This window comes from Neopsephotus bourkii, unplaced genomic scaffold, assembly GCF_033783945.1.
Source record: "Neopsephotus bourkii isolate Nb327-2 ecotype Australia unplaced genomic scaffold, CSIRO-AGI_Nbou_v1 NB_1638, whole genome shotgun sequence".
Taxonomy (NCBI): domain Eukaryota; kingdom Metazoa; phylum Chordata; class Aves; order Psittaciformes; family Psittacidae; genus Neopsephotus; species Neopsephotus bourkii.
This window is the reverse complement of record NW_026902113.1, coordinates 8443301-8463979: the sequence shown is the minus strand read 5'-3', so window position 1 is coordinate 8463979 and position 20679 is coordinate 8443301. Positions and strand designations below refer to the sequence as shown.

The following is a 20679-nucleotide window of genomic DNA, read 5'->3' as shown; positions in this document are numbered from 1 at the left end:
GTTATTGTTTATTACCTGATGTTCAGCATGCAAGTGGGAAATCTGCTCCTCTGTAATCGAGATCAGATGAAAAGCTGCCTGACCTGCAGATGTCTGAAAAAACAGTTTGTTCTCATTCCTCATTGTACCTTGCAGGCAGCTGTAATGATTCACCCAGAAGTCTACTGCTGCACTGTGTATAATAAGTTCACCGAGCTTGAAATTAGACATTTAGGGTATCATCCTCCCTGAGCAGAGGCAGGATCTCTATTACTTTTAATAGCTGGGTTACTGTGTCTAACCAAAGTATCTTTAATTGATTATTTGATTTAAGTCATCTTCAATTCAGGGAATGAAAGCCAGGTCTCCATGTTAGCTTTCCACAACCTGCAGGACTTTGATGTGTTTGTTTGTAGCCACTTCCCCTCTGGAAACATGGGATGTAACATAAAGTATTTTAACAAGAGGGTGCATTTGTGTTTTCTCATATACCTTCACATCTCACAGGTTCAGCAGTTCTGAAGCAATTACTGAGAGCCAAAGTGGTTATGGAGAGTCACAAACAGCTTGTATCTATCCAGGCCCTGGAAGGGCTGTTCCTCTATGACTGCTTTCTGCCCAGTTTAACATGATGCTGGTCTGTTCAGCTGGGGCTTTCAGTCTCCTCTGGCAGCACTTAATTCAATTCTAGGGCCAGAGTGCAGCTTGCTCTGCCTGAGCCACTGCAGGTGTTCCCCAAAATTTGCAGCTCCAGGGGCTGAGAATCAGACAGACTGTATTACAGAGCCATGTAACCTTTCCCCGGCATTTCCTACATCAGTGGGAGTAATAAGAACATAAAATCTAAACCAATCCACAAAGAGCTGGATAATTAAAATAATCCAGTGCTGCAGGACTGGCTTGCTCAAGCCACTGCTCTGAACAAAAGCCAGCACTCCAAGTGACAGCCCTTTTCATAACTTTGCCTGGCTCCAAGGCAAAGGAAAAGACAAGGGAATGCCTTTCAGCCCTTCTCTTTATTTTTTTTCCAATTGCTCCTGGGTTTTGCGTGGGTTTCTTGGAGCATTTTCTTGAGATGACTTACAACAAACACCACGTCCCTGGGGTGTAGGTCTGCTGTATACAATGACCGACTGCACTTCAGCAGATGAAGTGGAAGTGTCATCGGTCACTGCAGAAAGATGTCTACTCATCAGAGTGACAGGCAAGTGACTGTATCAGTGCATCACCTCAGTGTCAAGCCCGGCTGACACTCCTGGGCAGCAGGGGTGTATTTGAGCTGCCACTACTGACATTATCTTTGCTTTCTAGATAAGATAAATTGAGAATTTGACTCTCTGGCACAGTTAAGTCTGATAATTCTCTCAAGTGCTAAATTCATTCATTATTTATTGTTGTTGCTTATTATTTGTGAAAAGCTGGCTTCATGCTCAGTATTTTAATGAATTTGGACTCCCATCTCCATTCAGTCTATCAGAAATATCACAAAACAGAAAGCAATTCTTTCTGTTACTGAGAATTAAAAGATGCTGTGGAGCAAAGATGAAAGGACTGTTGTCAGCCACCACTTCCATTTAAAACATGAGCTGTTTGGATTTATGATGTGATGTCAAAGAAGTGCTCCATTATTATGCATAAGCATGTGGGGGCAGTACCAACTGTGCTACTTGGCAAGAAGGACCCAGTGAGCCAGTCATAGGTGTTTTGGAAATTTCTGATCGCCTGAGTCAGGGCAGGCAGATGAATTTCAAGGGGAAAGCACCATATAGCCCATTGCTCAAGTTGTCAGTAGGGTTCTGTTTCCCACTTATCTTACCGCCTACTTTCCATTTCTTGATTGTCAAAGGTGGCCAGGTCAATGAAGTGAGCCTTTCTGTGAATGTAATATCAGCATCACTTAACTTCTGCAGCAGCCATGTTACATCTTCTGCCTTTCTTGGCTTATGGCATCTGTTTTTGCCATTTTATGAAAACACAAACATTTCCCCAACAAAGTAACTTAACTATATGAAGAGAGAAGATTCCATAGTGTATGTTTGCTTCAGCTATATTAGTGTCTTGTGGTATAGAAAATAATACAGAAATTGCCAATGAGACTGTAATTGATTACATACTTATTTTACTAATGTTGAGACTAGTTTCTGCCTTGCTTCAGACTCTGGAGAAAGTAGCAAGGTGACTGTGGATTTTGATTCTGATCTCCCAGCTGCCTTCAAGCTCAAAGCCCTCTTTTGAGTCAGCTATGGTCTTTTGACACATCACCATTTAGATGCAGGGTTTGCATCTTTAATCCCTGTAAGCATAATTAAGCAGGCCTGGATTTACCAGCAATGCCAAGGAGATGTTAATCCCTACCCACTTGCCCCTGACCTTTCTGACTCCCCTCCCAGAGCCTGTGCTGAGGGCAAAAATGACACCCTGGTGGGAAAGGGTGGGATCTAAATGCTCCTGAGAAATCCCAAAGCCTCCCCTCATGGCTAAGGCAGTCTTGAGCAGCTCTTCTATCTCCAGGACTGTAGCACAAACTAGAAACCACAAGAACAAGTGATGTGTTTCTCCTGGCCCTGTGCTTGGAGTGGCTCAGTGCCCTGTGGTTTGGGATTTTGCTGGATTGCAAAGGAAAACTGGGATTCAGCTAATGGAGTCCCTGTCACATCTGGATCTTGTATATGCTTTGTCCCCTTCATAGTATCTAGCAGATTCAGGGCTGCATCTGATGCTGCCCATTGACCTGGTTGCTTTTCCTTTGTCTTCAGTAGATTCTCAGGTTCTGCCTCATTACACATTAAAGGACCTATATCCTCCTTTCACTGACCCAGGCTTGACCTCATTTGTGAAAGGGCCCTTTCCCAGAGTTTGGAGAAGGGAACCTGTGCTTGGGAGTTGATGTCTCCCTGTGGCTGAGGGTGGCACTGTCATATGTGTCTGTCTGTGGTAAGCCTTGTTTATCTTTCATATCACTTTCTTTCTCTCTAGCTCAGTTAGCATGATTTTGAGGATACTTTTTACCTAAGTGTGACTATACGCATGCACGTAAAAGGAAGTGAAAGAGAGCAGAGCTGTGCTGTGAACTGCAACAGCTCCTTTGCTTACTGCGCAAATGATGTCTGCAGCACTGGTGGACGGTGCCCCTCCATCTGCTTGTGGCACTACAGAGGAAATATGCTAAGGATATCATGGAACAGGTTAGGGTAGGTAGAAAGAGCAAGGTTTCAGTGTTTTGGCTGTTATATCCTAGAGAACTGTTGCTGAAGCCCAGTTCCCAGAGAGGTGGCTGCGCTTGCAAAAGTGTATTCCAATGTCTGTCACTGTTGTCATTTGGATGACTGTATTTGTTAGTGTACATAAACAGAACTGAAGCATATATATATGCACTGACGTAAAAAAGTGAGGAAGAGTCCTAAACTAAATTATTTGTAAAAGGAAATAGCTCCATGACTGTTCTTCCTCTATGTGTCCCCGGTTTTCACCAAGTACCCTGACCTGCAGGGTAGATGGGGAAGAAGCACATTTCAAGAATAGGTTACACTGTGCCAGAGAAATGCTTGCATGGGTCTGAAACTGTGGTGTTGTCAGAAATCCTTCATCCCATGGAAAGACCTAAAGGTTCAGTCCAGCTCAGAGGTTTGGGTTTTGCACACATGGGAAAGAGGTTAGATGGCGAACCCCAGGTGCTTTCTTGTCCAAGGTAGAACCAAGTGTCATTTTATCTGAAATCAGCAAATATCAGCAAGAAATTCAGGCTATTTATATCCAATGTAATAAAAATTTGTTTTGAAATCTGCCATTTGGCCTAGTTCAAAAGAAGCAGAGGTATTTCTATATTAAAAATGAATATATTAATTGCACTGTAGTTGTTTAAATCAGAAACTATGGCATATCAGAGGATGATAATTTAGTCCTTAAAAACTGGCCTTTTTAGAGGAATCCTAAGCATATATAATGTTTGCCACATGTAACAGATCTGTGTACTTTTACCTGAGTCATCATCCTCCTACTTGTATTGCTATTTGTTTACTTAAAACCAAAACACAAGTCTCTGGGGAAAGTAAGCAAACCATCGGGGGTTTGATCTACACCATGGTCCATTTTCTGAGGGGCCTGAGCAATTTAAGTTCTCATCCCTGCTGGTAAACATGCTGGGGTGTGCTGAGAAAGCCAAAGTAAATGGCACTAAGTTTAGGGGGCTGAAAAAGTCATTTAAAACAAGGATGCTTTTTCTCCCTCTGTCAGTAACGTGGTTCCCTACAAAAACACTGTTTTCTGTGCAGTTTTCTGTGAATTCATAGCAAACATGTGTTGAGCTGTTTCTTCACAAAACTATGCCTGCAAATCAAGAAAATGATATTCTTAGAAAGCCAAAATCCTGAGTCAATTGAAATTTGTAGGTGCTGGTTTTAGCACCAGCTTGATTATTATCTGACAGCCACTGTACTTGACTCACCAGGAACTAAACGTGGAGCCTGATGTGACAAACTGTAGGAGCTGTCACTTACTTAGCAAAACAGGGTGAAAATGTCACCGAGGCCCCTGTGGCTCGGAATGATCCCAGCAAAAATCAGGAGTGAGCTTTGTGAAGGCTGAGCTGAGCCATGGTTATTGTGAGCAGGGATAAGCAGGCAGTGTCAGCCACTCACAGAAACGCAGCAGGTAAAACCCTGATGAGATACGCTCCACAGATCACAAATGAGAGGGTGTGCTGTCTTTGCTGACCTTAGAGAGCTACAGAGGGAGAGTTTCCAGGGGACCAACAGGCCAGCGGCACTGTCTGCACATTGGTGATGTTACCGAGCTCTGCAGGGGTCATCCCCTTTACTAAACTTTTATGATATGCAAATGGCTCCTCCTCACCTTCCTTATAGACTAACATTTCCACAGCACTCACCAGCAGAGTAACCAAGTACCTTCATGTAAGAGTAAATGTCTTCTAAATAACACAGTCGATTTAATTTGATTTTAGACTTGCTGAGTGCACTCACACAGCAGGGTGTCAGTACAGGCAGGAATGGTAAATACAACACCCACAGCATTTCACCAGTGTCAAAGTAAACAGGTTTCTGTTCTGAACTAGAGACCACTTTGTTGCCCCTGTCCTCAAGTGCCAGTGGATACCACAATGGCCCTGCTCTGGGCTATCTGGCCACTGATGCTGCCAGGGTCCAGTGGCTGACTGTTTGAGAGGACAGCTCCTCACCCCCAAATGACAGAAGTAAACTCCAAAATAGGCATCAGCAAGCAAGATAGGTTCATAATAGTATGCTCCTGGCAATCCAGCCAAATAATCTGTCCTGATTTTTTTGGTATCCTGGCAGTGTTGTGGATGGAACGGCTGCAGTTCACTGCCATTGTAATGAAGTTTTCCTGAAGCCCTGAGTTTCAGAGACTGCTCAGGTTAGGTCTAAACCACTTTTCTTTGGTTCTAATAAGCCTCCAACCATCTGGGAGACAGATCAGTGTATGAAGTACCATGTTGAAAGCTCTGTGTTTCTTGCACTGGTGAATAGATAAGAGCAAAGGTCGACAAACTGAGAGCTGAAGCAAGGAAGACAGAATTCCAGTGCCAAGGACTCTCCACTTGGTGTCTTGGCTCCAGCTGCCAGGCATTTAAACCCACAGGCTGTGAGCAAGAGATGGCATGTAAAATATGAGAAGTGGCCAAGTTTATTTAATATGTTGGTTTTTCCACTGCTCTCAGCACTGTTATCAGAACACTTAATTTAGTTACATGGAGCAACGTGGAAAAACACTGGTGAGCATAAAATGAAAAAGCTACTTCTAAGTAGCTTCCAGATTAACTATTAGTCTCTTTGCATTGCCGGAAATCTAATAAGGCACCGATTACATATAGGACTGATGAGTTTTAAAATACACTCAATTTCAGCTTTTATATACATATTACTCAAAAAAGCCTTGGGGCAAAAAAATACAAAGTCATCTAGTTAGGACCTAAGTGCAGATACCTCTAGGTCTTTCGACCTGGCTGCTCAAAGGCTTTCTCTCTGTTCCTACATGGCAACCAAGAAACGGCCAATCTGGGCAGTTGCTTTTCTCAATCATTCTTTTGGAATGGGACCACTGTAGCTGGAAGATGAGCTCATCAGCTCTCCAGTATGGGACAACCCAGGTAATGGGAAGTCCCAGACAAGGCAGGTCATGCGGAAACCCTGGGGTCATAGACCTCACCAGAGCTGCAGGCTCTGAGAGGGTCTGCTCTCCTGACCAGTGTTCCCAGGGGCCTGAGGAGCCATTCTGGTCCATGTATAAAGGACAGACCTTATTTAATAGGTACTTAAATGAACAAATTAGATGTGCTTCTCACAGCTACATACTACCCCTTCCTCCTGTGGTTGCCTGAATAGTCAGTGCAGCGTGACTGGAAAGTGCTGGGTATCTGTTGCTAAGACAAAACTACTTAGAACATGAGCGTGACACTCTTTGCTCCCACCTTGGTTTTATCTTACATATAACTGGGGTGGCAAAACAGGTACTCACCGAGAGCACCTCAGACTGGAGCCATCTATATAGACACAGACACAGCACGATTTGCTACCTTCAGTGTATCTGTAGCTTTTAGACCTTTTTTGCCCTGCTCTGCATTCTAGCTCACAGTCTGCAGTTTTGCATTCATTTTTGACCATTGGCAAAAGAGTGAAATCCAGCTTCTTCATCTATTCTTCCTCCCACTTTTCTCCACCATGCTTCCTTGCTGCCTGCCTTGTTGACAGGTCTGGCACTGCTCCAATCACAGAGTAAGCTGATGCAGCTCACTAGAACAGCAGAGAATTAAGTTAGGAACACAAATGAATTGAGAGAGGGAGGAACGTGCAGCAGGAAATGGAGGTGGGAGGGAAGGAGAATTGGGGAAGGAGGACAGCAAAGACCTTCTTTCTGTGGCAGCCATATTTTAACTTGGTTCAGCAGTCATGTGAAATCACAGCTTCCCCCTGAGCAGCAGCAATAGCTATCATGTTAATCTTTTCAGGAGGACTGTCCAGCATGAGTAAACTTTGCAGATGCTGGCACAATGCTTTCCATAGACTACAGGTGGAGTTCCTATCACAGCTTGGGTATATGGAGATACATCCCATGTTTAAAGAGCAATGCTCTGGTTCTGATCGATCGATTGATTAACTGATTGACTGACCATTGCTATGGCACAAGAAGGCCGTGCTTGGGAAAGCATCCAGCTTGCAAGTCCTACCTCTCTCAGTACTTTTCATCCAGAAGATTCATAGCTAGAGGAGGAAATTGAAAACTGAGGCAAGGCAGGAGGCAAACTGGTCTTTCAGCTTGGTGGACCAACTGAGCAAGAGACATGAACAATAATAGTAGGAAACCTTTGAAAGGATTTTCCTTTTTAAAAGGCAAACTATCTCTTTAAAATATTATGTCTTCCTGTAAGCAGGGCATTTAGAGAGTAATTTGAAATCACTCCCACAGGCATTCATCCCTCTTTGAAGCATGACTGGCTACAGCAACCTGCACAGCACAAAAGCCAGCAATGGAGGAGGCACAATGTCAGCCTACAAATATTTGCTATAAAATATAATACAGAGAGAAGAGACATTCCCCAAATCCTTCTGAAGCAAAGCCAGGGGTGACTGCACCAACCTGCTATGGTATGCTGGCACTCAGGCTGCTACTTGATGCGCCCTGAGTCTCCTTCCTCCTCTGTGCATGTGTACTTTATCCACAGTGAGTGCCACCCTGGAGGAGGAAGATGATGTCAGCATACCAGGGCAGGGGTGGGAGCTGGTGCAGGCTTGTAGGCAGAGCAGTCAGGAATCACAAGGTCACTTAGTAAATCAGGAGGCCGACCAGAGTCCTCCGACAGTGCGTCCAGGTACAAATATTGCATCATCTGAATGGACTCATTGGTGGCTCAGAGCTGCCAGGGCCCTGAAGGGCAAAGGAGCTGCACAGTAGCTTTAAACAAATTAACATTTTCATGGTATTTGCTCCTGTCTATGTCAAGAAATAGCTTTTCCTTGAGAAAACCATTTGTGCTGTGCAAAGCATCCATCCGTACTCACCATGGCTTGTAAAGTATGTGCTGGGACAGATCTGAGACTCAACTAGTAAACAGCAATAACAGCTATTGTTAACGTGATGCTGCGGCTAACCCATGTTGATATGTTATTGTACATTGAGCACTTCTTCCCCTTCTTTCCTTCAGGATGCATCCCAACCCAAGCATAGTCCTGACTCATGACTGCATGTTGTGAATGCTCTGGCATGCCTGTGTGAGCTGGTTCATCTCACTGGCTGTAGTAAAAATAGGAAAGAAAAAGAAATGAACAATTTGTGTCTGTTGAGAGAACTAAATTTACTCATCAAGCCAGCAAAGGGACAACAGAGATGTCATTAGGTGCAGGTGAAGACCATTGCCCAGATGGGAAAGAGGAAACTCAAGTGGTGGCAAGCCATTAACTAAGGCGTGCACCTTGTGAAACCTTACCCACCGATGCAGTGATGTAATTGCTCCTTTTGTCACTTCCTGGCACAGTTCTGTGAAAATGATCTGTGCAAGCCTCAGTGTTTTTCACTGATTTTTTTTTTCCTGACCATTCTGAGGCTGAGAAGAGGAGGGACAAAATATGCTACCCTGTTGGCAGTTATGAGACAGTAATCCTCAGGGAAGGGTTCATCAGTGGCCTGAACATCTCTGGCTGTGGCCTAAGGGTACAGAGACGCAGTATATTTAAACAGGGCTAAAAGATAACTACTGTGAAAAAGTGCCTGGCAGCCCCCCTCACCTTCCCACTTGGGCGCAATCCTGCCCTTTCCCTCGGAGCAGCACTGATGTTTGTTTTGATTCTGTGGTCAGAGAGTTAATACAGGGTAAAACAATCCAACAGGAAGCAAATGAAGACTTTTCTGCTCACTAAGATAAACCAGCTAATGAAAGGAGTCAGACAAACGTCAGCTCCTGCATAAAGAGCTGAGCAGAGGACAACCCTTTCAGCTACTGTTAAATGGCACAGCTTCATCACCAAGAGCTGTAGGCAGCAAAAACATTGCATTTGCTCTAGTATGAATAAAGAGCACCTGCCTCTTCAGGCATGGTGCATCTGTTTGCTGTCTGACATATCCGCCACTGTGTTATTTAGGACTGAGATTCAATAAATTTCAATAAGTTGATGCTAAGGTACTTCCCAAAACACCACACTGAACAGGGGTACGTGTACAAAGTTTAGAAAGCTTGAGCAGGTGAAACAGCTTGGATTCTTGATCTAATTTGGGTAAGGGGCATCCCTTCAAGGTGAACAGGACTTTCAGCTTTAGCTTTGAAAGAGTAGAACATGAAGCTTCTTGGTTTGTTTGCTGTGTGTTTTTATCCTGGGCTTTGCCTTTTAAGTTTGCCTCAATTTTTTGTGGTCTTTTATGGACTGCATCCGGATGGACTGAGTAGGATCCTAAGGAAATGATTCTGTAAAACTCAAGTTACAGTCAGAAAGTCAAGGAGGTCAGCACTGAAATGGAGAGGAGTTCTCAGCCCCAGCTCTGACAACGTGCAGGCAGTTTTGAAACGACATTGAGATTCCCATTGAAAGAGGTAAATCAGTATTATATTCCATAAACTAGTTCAAAGATGCCTATAGAAAGTGCATGACTTGCATTAAGGGCTCTGTAGGTTTCTGTACTCTCCCTGTTTTGTTTCACTCCCTATGGCTAAGGCTGTACCCAGACTTCCCCACCCCATTGTCCTGCCCTCAGCAAATAGGTCCTTGGTGCCCATAGCAATGTAAATAGATGCTGAATACTGGCCCGAATAATTAAGCTTTAAAAATGTAGCAAAATCCATTGTCACACAAAATGGCGCATACAGATAAGAAGCAGGTAATTGACAACAGTCTTTTATAGTCTGTACTTAACCATAAATGCCGGCCAGAATTCAGGAAGGATTAAGTGTTTCTACAGGAACCAGAACATTTGCAAACATAGCACTAAGCAGCTGCTAATGCTTCGTGCTTGCAGCTCTGGGCCAGAGCCCATTTCTTGTGTTCCTTTGCTCCTTTGCTTTCTAAAACACCATTACAAAAGGATACAGGACTTTTCTGCTATATCATCAGTATAGTGGTTCATCTTCAGGCCTAGTAAGTGTGCTTGTGCAACTTTCTGTTATCTCTTGAAATCCCGTGACTGATGTTGCTAAACTGCTACAATTCTGAGTTATCTATGTATGATAAAACAGCCTAATTGTAAATTCTAAGTAAATAGTCCAAGCAGGGTATCTTCACAATTTGATGGAAAACAGATTCAGGAAAACAACTAGGCAATCTTAGAGCAAACTATGCTGTGTATATTCTCCAGCAAAGTTGTTTCTAGATTCCTGCTAAAAATAAGTTATAGAGCATATAATACTCTGGCTTTGTGTGGTGTTTGGCTCTTGCTTGTTTGGTTGTGTTTTTTTTTCAGTTACTAGCTTATTATTTCATGGAAACTGGGCTCCCTTTACAAAAAACAAAGTTACTTTAGTATATTCTTCTTAACAGCAGAGTATTCATTTGGTATGCACAGTGTACAGAAATACAATTGATTTACATCTTATCTATTTTATAACTTTTTTGAGAGACGATAATACATTGTTCAAAGTTGAGGTTTTGAGTTTATGAGAATTCTGATTTTATATACCACGTGTGGAAGATCACAGGTACTGTACCTCAGTGACCTGAAACACTTTCTGAGCTCAGCCAGCTGATATTCCTCAAATCCCTGCATGGACTGGGAAGAGCATTGTCCCATTTGACTCAAAAAACACAGACACAAAAAAGCTCAGACAGGAATTTGATGTTACATATAATCTACTGTACATGGGGCTGCTATTGTGCATTCCCACTGCACTGCTACCCACCTGCCTGCACTGCCTGACTCTTCATCCAGCAATTGAACAACTGGAGCTACGTCAGCTTAACCAGTGATGAAATGGAAGATTATGACTTTTGGGTAGGTTGGTTTTCGAGTCAATCAGTTGCTGAAACTATTGCCCCAGTGGCCCCAGCACTGGCGAGGCACAAGACAAACACAGATTGTGGGAGGGGATGCAAGGAAAAGATGAAAGTGACATTCCCCTTGAGCCTGCAGCTCATGGTTACCAGCTCATCAGGTGCAGTGTCAAACTGAGCTCAACAGCAAGTCCGAAGAAGACCTGTTCGGAAGTGTAGCTCCTGTGCCCTGCCTCAGTGCCACCAGAGCTATAAACACATTTTTCCTTGGTCTTCACTCGGAGGCAGGGCAGAGGCCCAGCAGTGCACCCTTTGGAGTTATTTTAAAATATTTAAAAATCATAACCAAACCTTGTCTGCTGGGAAGGTTTTGTCTTCACATACCCAGCAGGTGTAAACTGCACAGCAGTGTGGTTTTGTGCTACAGCTTCACATGCTTCATAATAGCTACCATTTCCTCCAAACATTTACAACATTTAAAAGAATACTTGTATATTTGCTGTTGGGTCAGGATATTGCCTGATGATAGTCTGACAATTATGTACTGATTCTGGACCTGTATTTCAGGATCTATCCTTGAAAAAGTTTAATGAAACCTTCCCAGCGGTAAGACTTCCAAAATCATGAGTTGTGAATGCACATTTAGACCTCTTTTCTTTCTCTCAAGAAGATTCTAAAGTCTTCTCCAACCCTAACCATTCCATGATTCTATGAATTTTCCCACTTAAATGACCGTTCAGGAAGTAACTAATGATTCTCAGCTAACGTCCAGGAAAAATATGTGGATGAAGAACTGTTTTGTTTTGGGGGTGTTTCTGTGGGCAAGGGTGGAGAAGCAGGAATATAGTGCGAAGGAGATTATGATGTCTGGGTGTTGGGGGAAGGTTATGGTCACTTGTCATGAATCTCAAGGTTGGAGAAAAAAAAGTTATAGCTTCCAAAATGCTAGATATCTCACTCTTTATGCTGTTCTGCTGTTTCCAAGCTTAAGCACATATTTAACCTGGCTCAAAGACAAGTTTTCCATAGTAAACAATGCACAATTAAGCCCTTAAAGACATTTGTAAATAAGGCAGTTTTTATAAGGCAACATTGAGTTAAAACACTGAAATGTTGCTTGGAAAGCTATTTTCAACTCCAAGTACTTAGGTTTGGATTTTGTTACTTTTCCCTCCACCCTCATTGTTTTGCAGCTGGGGTCAAAAATCCCTGCAAGGCAGCACGGTTGTGGCCCTGCTGCCGGGCTGCTCCCACAGCCTGAATTACCAGTAAAGCGCTAAAATCTGAATGCAGATCTGCGTAGGGTGGCAGCAGTTTGGAAGAGGGTATGCCTTAAAACCCATTAAACCCCACGTGATCCCTGCAGCACAATTCTCTTTTATCTCTCTCCCCTCAAGCTCCCGGAGACTAAAGAGCTCATCTCCATAAAGCTCATCTCCATAGGACTGGGGAAGCAAAGCCTTACACAAGGCTTAACTTGGTTTTGACCCTCTGCAATTTCTTCTGGCTTTATAAACTTTATTGGGAACTTTGAAGATGTTTCAAGCATCTCTGGAGGAATGCGATACATGTATGTGAAGAAGTTAGAGAAAAATACAAAATTTGGAACCTCCTTAAAAATTCTGAATGTTTTACTTCCCTTAGAAATGGGCCACCTATCTGAATAATGGATTTTTCCCTTTTACTTGGTAATACACTTCCTTCGAAGAGTTGTGGAAGCCCTTAATATTAACCACTGTAATGAAACAACCCCTTAGTCTGGGTGTGAATTTTCTAGTGTATAAACATTCACCCTCTTTATTTCTTCCTTAGACAAATAAAACCACATAAATCAGCCTGTTCCAGGCTGGATAAATCTTTCTCATAATGAATTGCTTTATGCAGATGGCTTCTTAGGGGGTCAAAAACTCAAATGTGGTTACTATGTCAACAAAGGACAGGACTTAGGCATTTTTCTCAAGGACTTACGTCTGCAGAAGGCTGAGGGGAAATTTATGGAGCGTGTTGTGCTGACACTCTTCCAGCTGTTCCTCCCGCTGAGCGCAGAGGAGGCACAGGAACGGCTCCAGGGTGCAGCGGCTGTTCCAGAGACCCCCAAGCACTCGGAGGAGCCGTGGAGGGCTGGGGCTCCTCACGGAGGGTGATCTGGGCTGCTCAGAGGGGGCTCGGGACATTGCAGGGGAGAACAAGAGCACCCCTGCTTTTCTGTGTGCTGAGATCTTTACCTGGGGTTGGGGAAGGATTTGTACATGCAGGCGTCAGCTGTGCTTGCTGAGGAGCTGGCAGAGAGGTAAGACAGATCTTTTCTCTAACAAGTTTCCTTTCCTGCTCTTTTCCCCTTCCCACCCTAACTTACAAGCATCCCGGTCCTGTTACATCCAGAAGTCTTCAAGCGTAGCTATGTCACTGCTGCTCCTGTGTTCCAAGGGTGGCTGTGTTTTTATGGCTTAAGAGACATCCTGGCCGGGGAGATGGTGGCTCTACAGTCAGGCAGAGTCCCCTTTCTGAACCTGAACCTTGGTTTTAGAAACAGCGGTGTTCAGCTCTGGAGTCCCGGGTGCCTATGGCCCTCAGAAAAGTGAGAAACATAATCCACAGTCAAGCGATGTTATCCGTAGTTCGGGGTTATTTTGGGGTCATGAGTGCTTGTGTGTTTTATTATTGCATGAGACAGGTTTTTTACCTACATGAGGTCATTTCTGTTCATGTCTGATCTGGTAAAATTAGTTAGTATGGGTGAAGAATGGTAGAAATTGCTGGGGGGGAATTCAGTGCTGGCTAGACATGGACATAACAAGATGCGCTGGGGACTGCCTGTGCCGAGTGTAGCTGGAGTTGTTCCCTGCAGAACAGGGAATTGCTCTGTGCAGCTGCCTGTGTCTCACCCCTCCTTTTCCAGCACAGATCTCTGTCAATTCCATCCCCCCCCCATCCTTATGTATCACAGCTAATCTCGTTTGGGCTAGTTTGCTCATGGGATTTTGGAATTCTTCACACAAGCACATTTTTTACAGTGAAAGTGAAGCCAGTGTGTAGCATTTTCTGCTTCCTTTACACCCACAAACTCTGAGTCTTAAAAAGCTGCTGCCTTGTCAAGTCCTGTTACTACATCAGCAGACCCACTTTAACAGAGACACACAGGGCCTCACATATCAGACCACAGAAAATCCATCCCAGCGTTCCTGCAGGAAAAGAACAGCTGTGTGGAAAGATCAATAAACACAACCAGTTGCTCCAAAGAGTCATAAAATGGAAAGACTCCACAAAATAAAATGTGTGGCAGGGGACCCTAGCTCCAGACACTGCAGGACAAGTCCTGGGAAACACAGTAATTAACGGGAAGCCTCAAACTTGTTTTCTTTGGTTGGTTCCATACACAAAAATATTTGGTTTAGGAGATGAAATCACGGCAGTAGGAAGAAATACATACCTATGCAAAAAGAGGCCTTGTTTATGCTTAATGCATTGGAGAAATTGTTCATGAATGGTTTAGCTGTGTGAAAATAAAACACAGTGCTACCAAGGGCAGAGAGACCTCAGGTGAGCTGCATATTTGCTGGCTCACCCTGTGAGCTTTAAGTGTCTGGTGATGCTTTGGCTGGTTTTATTAATTCTCAAAAAACTCCCATGAGAAACTGCATGAAAACTGTCTCATTTCAGTAAAATTTTTCTCTTCCTACCTGGATTTTCCATGTTACTCTAGCTCTTTGCTCCCTTGTTGGATCTCTGTTTTTCCCCAAGTTTTCCTTCAGCTCTGAAGAGAGAGGAATGCCTTGGGAACACATGGTTTCCCCTTTCTGGTTTGCTGCCTTCTCTCTATCATGACCCAGAGGCTCCTTTGCCCTCTTTGCAGCTCTCTCATCCCACCCCTTGCTCTCCCCAGCCTCTCTGGTGTGGTAGTCTTTCTCCATTGCTCTCATATCTCCCCCAGCCTGTTCTTCTACTCGTGCTCTCCTACCTGTATGCTGCTGCTGCTTTCATGCCTGCTCATGCTCACCAGCCTGCGTCACCACCCTCCTTGCTCTGCCACCGCTCTGAGAACCTGTGAGCACCCTGTCATGACAAGTTTCCTGAGGAATATTGTGGATTCCACAGTGATGTCATGTGAAGGAAAAAGAGCAAAGAGCTGCCCTGGGTTGTATCTTTGCTTCAGGGCAGAACATACAGGACTTATGCAGAGCTCTGAGTGCACCTCTTCCATACAAGCAGCTGCAGTGGTTCCCCTGCCGGTGGTTGCCCTGCTTGACATCAGGAGGCTTGCTTTTCTCCCCTTCCCTTTGACATTTCTTGAAGCATTTTGACAGCTGTGTGCCCGTGAACTCAGAATTTAAGGTGTGATCGATGGGCAAATTAAGATTGATAAATGGTTTTAATGCTAAATCCTAAAATTAGATTGATTTGTGTTGCATAGGGGTTTGTATACATGTGAAAAACTATTGGTAAAACTATGGCAGTAACTTACACCTCTTCAAATCCAGTAGGGATTTGGAAGAGGACTGGAGGCAGTGGGTGAGAGCCTGTGGCCCTTCTCATGCTTTGAGCCATGTGCCAGGGTTATTAGCCCTTCCTGCCATTTCCTTCACCATCTGAGTGTTTGTGTTTAGGCCTCTAATTCATCACATGGAAACCTGCAGTTCAGTAAAGGTGTTCAAATAGTGTTTCATGTTACTACAACTGTATTAGTAATAGAATGATCCTGTCTAATTTTCCTGTACAGGCAAAGGCCAGTGGTCTGCTTTGAGTCTCATTTCTGCTGCCTTTAGCTCATATGGGGTAGAATCCAAAGTCCACTGAACTCTCACTCATCTTGGTGGGCTTCCACTCTGCCTCGTTGCAGCTAATTTCACAGATAGGAGCTCCAGGATCATACTCTTTGATTCTGCCTCAAATGAGTACTAAATTTGCCTAAGGTAAACCTTACTTAGGTATTTATCTAGGCAGTATCTTCACTTTTGGATTCACTTTGGGGCTGAGCCAATCTTGCATATGCACCTTCACCATTAGATTCTTCCCCTTCTGCAATAAGACTGTCCCCCACCACAATGGGGGTGTTGCAATGACACACTTGAAGACACCGTATCAGGTATATGGGCTTGACTGAATCCAAAGCTCTTTTATACTTGTGTGCTGCAAACTGTCTTTCTACAAAGTGGTCAAATGGGAAACGTTATCTGAGCCCCATGTGCTTTGATCTCCAAACGTCTCTTTCCAGCAACACTTTGCACTGTACTCACACGTGGTTTCCTAAGAGACTGGTCAGTTTGGACTAGCATTTCTGTTCCCTGTTTGTACTGGTTTTACACTGAGAGAGCCTAGAAGCAGAGGAATCAAATGAAGTTTTTGATTGAGAATTGCTGCCACTGATGTCATTCATGGGTGAAGACTGTGGTTTTCTGTTTAACCAAATGTGGTTACAAACAATGCAGGAACGGTCACTTTCAGTTGCAAATTGTTTTAAATTTTCTTAAGGGATTAGAGGGACCGTGTTTCTATTCAACAGGGATTTGCAGTTCCTGCACAAGGTCTCCTATTCTGAACAGGGGTGTGACAGTCTGTGAATCTGGGGTTAAGCAGAAGTGAACTGAGTACACAAATTAATCTGGAGGTCCTCAAACTCCAAAACCCCTGCTGCATCTGGGAATGGTTTTGAAACTACTCAGGATCAGTTCTGTAAAACCCCATGGATAGACCCCAAACCCGACTCAGGAGACAAAATTCCCTCTCTAATTGAAAGAAGCAAAGTATTATCAATAAAAGTCCCATTTTTGAAATGGGACTATCATGATCTTCACTTACCAGAAAGCCACAGATAGAAAGCCCTTGCCTTCATTCCATGGAGAGCCAAGTTACACCCATCTCTTTTGGTGTGTAGACAAGACTCGCCTGATGTCAGACATAAAAGAGACAGACATGCCCCATGCTAGGGTATCTGACATTGAATTGAGATAACTTTTAGATCACAGATGAGAGTAGTTCCTATGTAGCCATGATTAGAATTTTACACAGGTCTTCCTGGACCCAGCCTTAAAAAAGATGAAAAGATGAAGGTACTGATTTTTAGATGGAGACACAACTGTATTTCAATTCATTGACTGTAATTACGAAGCACCACACTGCCATCTCACAGGAACAGGAGCATGTCTGTGCAGCACATGTAACTAAACGTGGCAGTCTGGGATGCTGACCTCTGGACCAGTGTTAGAACCCAGATCCAGATCTGTGATGGAGACATCCAGACCTAACTGGAAAGATCACAGAACCATAGAATCAGGAGATTCTATGTTTCTCCAGGATAATGCTGTCACAGACATAAAACCATGATTGCACTGTGTGGTGTGGACACTACCTGATTTTCTGATTGGTGATATAGGAATCCAGGGAAGATGTAGGAGAGCCATGTGATTCTGCCCACAGACAGGGATTTTGTCTCATGCACATGATGGGCTACAACGCCCTAAAACTTGGGACTTGCTGTGTGTCCACACTGCATCCCATATGCAGGATGTGCACATGCATAGCAGCAGCATGCCTAAGGGTCTTGCTGGCTCATTGCAGCCTCTGGTGATCTCAGTCACCTGTCATTAAGAAATTTTTGGCAAATTATCTAATTCCTTCTTTTCCAATCAGACTACATTTCTGGATGGAAGAATGTACTATTTGAACAGGTAAGGCTAATAAGGGAACTTAAAATCAAGTTAGTTTTTCCTTACTAGCATAGATTAAGCAAATTAGTGGGCATAATTCCTGAAGACACAGCGCATCAGTGAGATGCATTTCTCAGGGAGAGCTGGAAATGAAGATTTCCTTGTAGACTTTGTAAATCCTTTCCAAAACCCTCTGTCTTTTGGTGGATTAGTACAATCAGTGAGCAAAACTCAAATGAATTAAGAGCAATGAAACATGCTGAAGTGGTGCATGACTAATTGGTACTTGTTGCCTTTCTTCCAATTTGCAGTATCACTCCAGCTAATGGCATTGTCATCTGTTCTCTGAGGGGCCACAAATCTTGTTGGAGAATCTCATATTTAATTACATCATTTTGTTTCTCCTCTTATAAGAATGCTAACATGTTGTCCTATGAGGTTTGAAAATAACATAGCCTGTTTACTGTATCTTTTAGCAGTCCCAGGTTTTTGTGCATTTTTGTCATCTAGATATAACTGTCTTTTAGATTCCAACACACAAAGAACAGTGTGATTTGCCAGTCCTTGATGCCACTCTCTGCATATTCCACTTCCAGAACCCTAGAAGGACATAAGCAGAATTAATTTCCAAAGGTTTATGAAGGAGCTCTGGTAAACTGACAGTTATTCAGATAAAAAGCTGGTGCCACTTAATGAGCGGCATGAATACTTAAAGGGAAGGGAATAAGAAGAAATGATTTATGATTATTAGAACCATTTGTGACTCTTTTAAGATTGTTATTGTAAACAAATGAGGACACATTATTTTTCTTTTCTCTGTTCAGTTAATTCCAATCTCGGAATTTCTACTTTTTTAAAACACCAGTGATGCAATTGTGGATCAGCAGATAGGTGATCTGGAAGTTTTTTATTTCATGAAATAGTGTCATTGTAGTCTATTTATTTGAATCAAAAATAAGCATCAAAGACATAAGTATTTGTGGCAAGATGAAGGCTCTAAGAGATGACTGCTGTGATACGGAAGACTGCCACATCCACATGTGTCCCAGCTGAGGGGAAAAGGTCAAGGGCTGTGAGATGGGCTTGAATAAGGCCATAGAGGTTTTTAATTAGAGGTTTTAACAAGCTTACCAACTAGATGAGAATTACAGCTGTGGGTGAGCTCCTGTGGCAGTGTAGGGGGGCAGCAGTTACCTTCATATGCTCAGTGGAGCATGGACAGCTTTTGAATGCAGTTATGTAATGAATCGATTTAGCAGGCGCAGGCTTGAGACCTTTTTTGCAACTTGCAAAAGCAACTCTATCTTTAAGGAAATCAGTCTGTACTTTGCACTGTTGGAGCAGCAGACAGATAGTCTCCTTATAGAGAGACCTCCAGGCCAATATAGTCAAAGCTTAGCCAAGACAATGTGAATCTCCACCCTGTAAAACTAGTAGCCCAAACTGCACAACCTGAACTATTGAAATGTTGTTTCTGTCTTCTTGGTCTGGTTTAGATTTAAGCAAAATATCTGGCAAAACCGACCAATTAATAAAGTGAAACAAAAAGAAAAATTACCGCAATTTGAGTCTGCTGATTCAGATACCTTATTTCTAGAAGTGGCAGGTTTATAACTGTAGAACTTTAGTAACTGGCACCACTTATTAAGACAACATAGATTATTTTTTTTCCTGACTAAAATTGAAACAGTTCTCACCTAGAATACTGATGAATTGCAAAACACTGATATAAGCTTGGAGCCACTGAGTGAACCTGGCTCATGTCATGCATGTTTAGGTCTTACACCATAATAGTCTCAGAATGCTGTGATGGATAATTATACACACACAAGAGCAAAAATACATATATGATTTTAATGATGAACACCACGTAGATGTACTAGAGAGGTAATGAGAATGTGAAGGGTGTTAGGGTGTATTGGTTGTAAGTCTTGCTTATATGAATTTCCCAAAGGCAGAGTTTTAATAACTCCTACATGTTAAGCCCTGTAAGTGTAGGAGAGGCATTACTATAGAGCTCCGTCACTAGGAGTGCGCAGTTGAGTGGCTCTGTGCTGAACAAGGCAGAAGCTGAAAGAGCAGAAGCGTTTCTGCCCTTCCTATTACATTAATAAAGACTGTCACATCACGTTTTCCTCTTCCTGGATCCCTGTTTGATCCCTAAAATTGCATAACCTTCCTCTTGTCACTGTGCACAAGGTTTCGCTCCTGTCTCCCGTCATGTACTTCTTTATGGTACAAGATTCTTCTTCACTTGAGGCAAAGCTCCCCATCTTTCTCTCAGCCAATCTTGCCTTTAGATTTGACTGTAAAATCTTACCAAGTTCAGAATCAGACTGAAGAGTCAGTTAATTTCCCTGGCAACCCTCCTCCTCTTTTTTAAATAGAAGCATCACATTTTCTATTCTTCAGTCACACAATATTTGAAACACTTGTTAAACATCCTTGCACATGAAATGTCTTTTGGTTAATACTGGGGTCTGAGAGAGAGACAGTCCTTTGTATTGTTTGGTCTTTTTTTGGAAACTTTGGGTTTACCGGTGTTTTCAAGGTATTAAATACTGTATGTAGCTATGTGGTCCTGCAGGAGTTGTTCCACTCATGCTAATTGCATTATTTTAAAGAGAAGGAAAATAGTTTACAGGACTGAACCTGAATTCATATCAATCAAATACAGCAGTGGTTCCCTAGGAACACAAAACATGGCTTACTTTTCCTCCCAAAATTTTCATTACATGAAGCCATGCTTACAGATAATACGTGTTCTTGTGATAGAAAGAGCTACTTAGCACAATTTTAATCTAGCTCCAAGCAATACTGAAATGCAGCTTTACCAGCCAGTCTGTTGAACAAAGTCTCCTGAATCTGTATATACTTATATTGCTGGCACATTATGCCAAATTAGCAAGGAAAACACCTACATCATTAGAAAGAATTGTATGTCTGAGAGATTATATCATTTAACATTCCCCTGTCTCTTTCCCTTCTTTGCCTCATTGGTATGAAACTGGAAGGGAAGGAGAATGTCATAACTTTTGCTAATGTAAAATACCAAAAAATTCTGAAAATTCAGCTTTGTCTCATATTTCCATCCAGGACACTTAATCTCT

At 43.0% G+C, this 20679-nt stretch overlaps 1 protein-coding gene across 3 annotated transcripts in view; it reads left to right on the top strand.

The window, feature by feature from the left end:
• The window catches only part of SPATA13 (spermatogenesis associated 13), a 155214-nt gene that overhangs the window by 60593 nt on the left and 73942 nt on the right, over positions 1 to 20679 (top strand). Inside the window, exon 1 of one of the 3 annotated variants that reach the window (XM_061374421.1) lies at positions 12951 to 13215. The exons of the other annotated variants lie outside the window; for them this stretch is intronic. The gene's annotated coding sequence lies outside the window, so the exon portion shown is untranslated. Of the gene's footprint in view, positions 1 to 12950; positions 13216 to 20679 lie in introns of those variants that run through there. 3 annotated transcript variants of the gene reach the window in all.